Source organism: Coffea eugenioides, chromosome 2 (genome assembly GCF_003713205.1).
Source record: "Coffea eugenioides isolate CCC68of chromosome 2, Ceug_1.0, whole genome shotgun sequence".
NCBI lineage: Eukaryota > Viridiplantae > Streptophyta > Magnoliopsida > Gentianales > Rubiaceae > Coffea > Coffea eugenioides.
Window position 1 is genome coordinate 33990018 of NC_040036.1, and position 7814 is coordinate 33997831.

Consider the following 7814-nt stretch of genomic DNA (forward strand, 5'->3'; position numbering starts at 1 on the left):
TCTATTTTCAATTTTTTTTGCACCATTTTTTAGATTGTAAGCAAATATTGTATATACAACTTATACAACTCTACAATCAAGCTAACATTGTGCAATCAGAATTCGATTTCTAAGATTGTTGAAACAATTTGTAACATATCAGCTTTTATTCTAATTACTAAGAGATTAATTTTTATCCTAATTAATAACATTATTGAAACAATTAGTAACATTTCAGTTTTATTCTAATTACTAAGAGAGAAATTCCCATCTTAATTACTAATATTATTGAAACATTCGGTAACATTTCAGTTTTTATTCTAATTACTAACATTATTGAGTCAATTGGTAACATTTCACTGATTTCATTACTACCATAACTAAAATGAAATAATTCTAATTATTAGACAATGGGTACTTTGGTCACAGTAAAAACCAAGACAAAAAATGCTAAACTCAATTTACTTCAACCACCTTATCTTATCTACCAAATCTATCCGCAACGGATCTTTTGTCCCACACCCTGTGCCACTCTCTGTCCCACTTTTTATTATATTGCTATTTCTCCTAAATAAACATCATGTTTTATTTTTTTTTTGTTTCCTTAAGATTCAATAACTATTAATTGAATAAAAATAAATACAGAAGCTTAAAAAAAGTAATATATAATAGAAAATTAAAAATTATAGTAGAAAATTCATAAAAAAATCTCATTTTTATGCATTTTGATTTTTTGAGTTTGTTAAATTTTGTGTATAACTCAATTAATAGTTATTGAATCTTAAGGAAACAAAAAAGAACTAAAACATGATGTTTATGTAGGAGAAATAGCAATATAATAAAAAGTGGGACAGAGAGTGGCATAGATGTGGGACAGAAGATCCGTTGTGAAATCTACCATTGTTTATTAATTATACTCAAAATCCTTATCTAATTAAATAACCTGATATTCTCTGTCTAATGGCTTTATATGTCTCTTCTCTCTCTATTTAATGACTTTCATAACTTCTCTATACTCCTCATATCTTTTTACTCTATCATAATTTTATCATTTTCCATTCTTCTACTCTTTTAATTAATTTGATTTAAAAATAATTATTGTCATTTTCATGCCTAACAATTTTAAACTAATTAAATCATAGGTTATATTTCTTTCTTGGATGAAAAGATAGAAGGGCAAAATTGAATAATTTAGCTTATTAAGCATTCAGTTATAGGTGTTTATCAAATAGTATAAATAGGTTCAGTATTAAGATTCAGACATTCATATATTTTTTTCAGTGCTTAAAATTCAGCAAATTAACTGTTTTAGTATTCAGATTTCAAAATTCAGATTCAGTTTTATCAAACAGAACCTAAATCATCAAACAATGAATCAACAGCAATAATAAAAATACAGAAAAGTAAAAGGCGTGAAATACCAAGATTTTTAATATGAAAATCCAATTTGGAAAAAAACCACGTGATCTAATCCAATTAAAAAAATTTCACTGTCACAATAATATGAATGCATAGGTCTATCCGAAACATTGGGATGACAGCAACATCATCAACATCAACCAAATAGAATTTCTACAAGTTCATTTTCAATTTTTTAAGAAGTAGATTTGAAAAAATATTATCAATCAAAGAGAAAATCCAAAATCGAAAGAGGTAGATAGGTAAAGCTTGACAAAAGGATCACATGACTAAAATTTCATTTCAATCGAATTTCAAATCATCATGGTCTTGGAAGTTTCAGAACTTCATTTTCTCTCTGGCCCTTTTTCTCCCCAACTCTCTCTTTCGCTCCCTTCGATTCTTCATCTAGCTGATGCAACTTGCGGCTGATCTTTTCTTCTCATCAAGTCAAAATACTTGGATTTTTAATTATTTAGTCAAACTAAAAGACTCAGCATACGAATTGAGTTATGGCCTTTGTTCTTTGATGCTCACAAATGAGGTGGATTCAATCAAGCCCAACAATCTCCCTCTCCAATTCATTTGGAGGCACAACCAAATCTGCTACCTCTTTACAAAAGAAGAGTTTCTTCCTAATCAATGCCTTGATTAACATATCAAAATCATTATTATTAATGTGAAAATTTTCAAGTATTAACAACTTGGAATCCAATATTTCTTGAATCCAATAATATCTCATATCAATCTACTTGGATGGAGAGCGAAATGTAGAATTCTTATAAAAATGAATAGTACTCGAACTATTATAATAAAGACATTACTTCCCTTGCTTCATACCCAACTTTTAAAGGGATTTCTTCAACCAAAGAATCTCTTTGCATGTTTCCATATTGAAAAGGGCGATATAATTTTCTAATTTATTTTGCCATGACACTATTTCCCTGCTAAAGTCATCAAGTATTTAGATGTATGACAGGTGGCAAGCCTGTACAATAATAAAATCCTACTCACAAGAATATTTATTTGAATATAATGGTAAGTAAGGTCATCTCCACAGGGATTAGGGGGAAAATTTGTTTCTTCTCAAGTGAAAATTAATTGAGGGAGTTTGGAAGATCAAAATTAAAAATAAATAACTAAGCGAATTAAAAATAATTAAACTAAATAAAGTAAATTCAAATCATGGATAAACAAACTTTAGCCAAGGAAATAACTCCGAAAGTGGTTCATACAAATGTTCATCGATACAAGAATTGTTTCATTTATTCATTAATAAACAGGTTATAATTGCCAAATAAGCGATGACAACTAACTTTTCCTTACCGTCATGATAGTTAAGGTACACTCGCTAACTACTTCCCTATCTAAGAAATAACCCTAGGTAAGCCTGTAGAATTTAATTTCTTGAATGGATTAGAAATTAGAAAAGTCCTGTTCTAATTAATAAACATGCTATCAGGGTTTATTTAAATTAGATCATACATCTCTCTAACATGAAATCAATCACATTAATCGCCACTAATTTAAGATAATTAAACAATTACGGATCTAACTATGCTAATTGTTGAATTAACTATCAGGTGTCTTTGATAGTCAAACAACTAACAACCATGAGAAGTTAAACAAAAAAACATACGAATACTAAGCATAAAAGAAATTAATAAAAATAATTAGATCTCACAGATGTAATTGAATCAAATCCTTATTATTTCTCGACTAGAAAAGTAAATTAGCCGCACATCACTAAGGAGGAACCGCACAAATTCATCGAAGAGATTTGCATTAATGCCTAACAATGAAGAAAGCAAAAAGAACGAAAAGAACTAAGAAGCTGTTGTCTTTCTTTTTTCAACGCCAAGTGTCCCCGATTCTCCCAAATTGTTTTTGCCCAAGTACTAGTCAAACGGGCCGTCCTATTTTCTCCTATTTGCCTCTTTGTTTCCTATTTTATTTCAACTAGTAACACTAAAACATGTTTCCTAAATAGAAAAAGAAACTACAAAAGATAATATTCCAAATTTCCTAAGCCAATACTAAAACTAATAACAATAATTAGAGTCTTCCAAATCTTCTGCTAACGGCTGTCCTTCGTTCGACTTGGACTTAGAACAGACCCCAAACGTGTCACCATCAAATCAATTCTTAACATGCTAGAAAATTTTTCCTTTTGATCAAGTTTTGCATATTTTCTTACATGCAATTAGCACCATTAACCAAATATAAGTAGAATCCAACAATTAAAACAATATTTGACTAGAATAAAAGGAAAAATAATCATAAACTGAATAACAATTATGCACCCTATCAATTTCCCCCACATCTAAACCATACTTGTCCTCAAGTATCAGAACAAGAATTTAGCAATTGAACCCAAAATGGTTATCACTCCAATTATCTAATGCCGAAATACCTTTAAAGTCCACATCAAGCATCAACGGCTAAATTTTAAGAAATATCGCTCCGATTAGCTTCCAAAACTAAGGACTCCTCTAATTCCTGACTAACTAATCTTAGAAGGTAGAATATTCGATCAGTATTTATCAGCGAACGATTCAACTATTAACCAAAATCTTAACATTAAAACTCATGAATCAGCAGGCTAACACAATCATTCATATATTTGCACACTTTACACTTTTTCACAACTTTATTTTTCTCTTTTTTTTTTTTTTTTTGGAGAAACAAGGTCTAGTCCTTAGCCATTCAGGTCTTTTGACGCAAACTCCGATATCTACCAAATGAAGGAATCCAGTTACTTAACTTTTCATCACTTAAAGACCACACACTCATAGTTATCGCTACTTTTTTGATGCAAAAGTCAACACTTTAAGTGAAAACCCCTGGTTACTAGGTAGCGATAACCAGCGGAGTGTAGCCAAATACTATTCACAATTTAGCAACAAAATAACACTAAAGATCACACAAGCCCACTTCATTTCCTCAAACATGGAAAACTAAGATTAACAATTGAACCAATTCATATGAAAAATGTTAGAAAAATATTCACAATGCCTAGAAAAGCTAACCAAGAGTTGCAAAAGTCATAAAATCTCAAATATTCACCAAAGAGACATTCTCAGACTTAACCATGTCACACGTTGACAATAGAAAAATTAGAGTCAACTAACCATTGTCGATCCCAAATATCCATAAAATGCTCAAAATGACAAAAAGAGAATGGAAACACTAAAAATGAACAGTACCAGCTATACTACAACTCCTCCTCACACCGCCACACCTAAATCTGACATTGTCCCCAATAAAAGAAATATAGAAAAGAAAAGGAAGGGGACAACGAAACTTTCCTGAAGAAAGGGGAGGAGGACTCCGGACAGCTATGGGATAGGCAGCGTAAAACCCACACGGTGGAACTAAGTCACAAAATTCTGGGACATCTAGGATATGTGAACTGCAAGATTGGACACCCGCTCATCCAGATGGAGAACTTGAGCATGGAGGTGCCACCACTCAACATCCTAAGACGACTTTGGAGGAGGCGTGGAGGTAGATGGTCCAGGCTCATCATCGGCTACTCTCGAAATAGATGAGGTACTAGTATGCGTGAAAGGACGGTGAACGGATACACGAGTAGGTCCCGAAGAAGTAAACTGCCATATGTTATCAACTTGCTCTACGATACCTATTTTTTCTAAGCAAACCACATCCAAAGAATCCATTTGACAAACTACATATAAATCATGATCAGCAAGATCAAAAATATCTAAGTGAACTGCCAAATGTGTGATATACGAGTCAAGGATTAAAGGTTTGTTTTTTTAGCCAAAACCATTTCAAATTGAGACGCCAACCAATACCCCAAATTAATTTTGATATTGTTTTGCATACACCAAATGACGAAAAACTCAGGTTTGACAAAGGTCTCTAAGCCAAGAAACGCTGAACATAATGGGAACTCAGGTCTATGAGATAAGAAATTTTGAACTGGCTAAGGTCAAAACGATCACCATCAACAAACACATCCTTCCATATTTCAGTGTGAAAGAGCTCTACATAGTCACATGCACTCTCATCATACTCCCCAGAATTGACATACTCGCTATCGATGAACCCAAAAGCCAAATTAAACTAGGTAATTAAAAAGTTAAACTACTGGCCCATAAGTCTAAATCGAATCACATTTGGAGTGGTGATAGACTATCCCATGGGTAGATTAAACTCGAAAGTGGCACAAAACTCTCTAACTAACTCCACAAAAGTAGGACATTGAATTGCAGCATAAGAACGCCACCTTATAGATGTGAACATTCTTTCAAAATCATCCCTGATGCCCAAAGCAACCATGGTAAGAGGGTCAAGATATTTGCAAAGAATAATCCGCCGTTCACAACAAGTAGATATCTTTGCGTGTCAGCGATTTTGGTGAAATTCAAATGACCTCCAAAGTGAGAGGGTGAGGAAAGATGGACACCCTTGTCCCGACCTAAACGGGCCCTTTTACTTGAAAAAGAAGGATGGTAGGAAGGGTCAATCGAGGGAATAGTTGGTTGGGGCGAAGGATTGGTTTTAGTCTTCGTATTTTTGGACTTAGAGGTAGCCTTTTTCTTAGCCATCTAGACAATAAAAGAAAAAAAAACAGCCACAAACAATGAAGTGCAAGCAAAGTCCACCAACACAAGTTCTCGAAGACAGCCAAGCAATCTTTAAAAACAAGAAAGAGCGAGATAAATGAAAAACATGACCGTAGAGACTTGTATACCCAGAATAGGAACCTTAATACAACGTGCAATCTCAGAATGAATTAGCCAACAAACATAATTATTCAATCGAAATACCAATGATAGAGCAGTTATTTGGCACATTTTGCATCGTCATCTTGTCCTAATTTTGGCTATTCATGGTGCTAAGAAATGGAATTTCACTCATATTTGATATTTGTGTGAATTGTAGGTGGTTAGCATAAAAAATGATATCGTGAGGTGAATTTTCAGAAGACTTCTCATTTCAGGGCGTGGCCACGCCTTAAAAGGTAGACGTTACAGAAAAGCCGGATCCTGGTCCACGTGAACCGCGAGAAGCACAGGATTAAAACTCTAAAAGGCTAGCTTTTGTTTGACTAAAAAGGGCCAAACGTTTTCTTTCGTGGGGGACCTGCGGCGGCGCTACAAATAGAAAAGCCAGAGCCAAATTCACGTATCATTGAATTAGAGGAGCTTTGGCCCTTTTTGTCAGACGTTTTTTCTTTTCCCTTTTGAGCTTTTTGTTTTCTTCTTCGGCAGCAATTGCAGAGAAGAATATAGATTAGCTTTGATTTTCTTTTCGAGAGGGGTCAGGCGATCGCAGACTTTTGTAGCTTTTCGGTTGTGACACTTTGACTCCTTGGCTTTTGTTTTGATTCTGCACAATTTACGTTAGCTTTTGTTCGTACACTGGCGGCTCTAAAGCAAAGACGAAGGCAGGGCCTTCTCTGTTGTTACTGCAATTAATTCCCCTTTCCCAATTCTTCGTTGAATAATTGAATGATTTCAATTAAATCACGCGGGATTGGCACGATGAGGAGCGGCTAATTTTCTCCTCTACCCAAAGGTTGACGCAAGGGCGCGGTCCATAATATCTGTGAGATCTAATCGAATCTTCATTATTTCTTCCAATTTATTGCTATTCGTGCGTTTCCTGAATTAATTGTTCATGGGTATTTTATTAATTGAATATCAACGGCCGGGTATTTGATTTAATTTAATAGCCTACTGCCACGTTAATTAAATTGAATCCGTAATTGTTCGTTTAGTTGATACCTAGTGGCGACCACCATAATTGGCTTTATGATGGGGAGACGTAAGATCTAATTTAAATAAACCCTCTTAGCGTGTTTATTGGTTAGGGTTGGGTTCTTCTAGCTTTAATGCAATTGGGTAATTAAATTCCTACGGTCGTACCTAGGGTTGTTATCTGGTTAGGGAAGCAGTCAATGGTCGTACCTTGACTGTCGAAAAGGTAAGGAAGAACTGGTTGTCAGAGCTTATTGATAACTATAACCAACCTAGTGATAAATGGATGAAATATCTTTGCATCGATGATCATTTAATTGGACCGTGCCTGCGCAGTTGATCCTTTGGGTAGAACTTTTGTTAATTGCTATTTTCAGTGAATTGTGCTTTGTGAGTTAGTTTTGAATTTTGTTTGTTTTATTTTATTTTATTTTTATTTGCCTCCCATTGAAAATCCCCCAATTTCGTTCTACTAATTTGGAAAGAAATAATTTCCTACCTGCTCCCTGTGGAATCGACCCTACTTGCCATTGTACGCAAAATTAGTATTTTTATAGACAAATCCGGTATATCGGATCAAGCAAACTCCTCAGGAACATGGTGAATCAAGTAACCCATTGCACACCTAGGGTCCCTGCTCCAGTACTTGGATTTGTTCTATAATTATTTAATTGAGGTGGTAATTAGGACTTTTTAGTAATTATTATT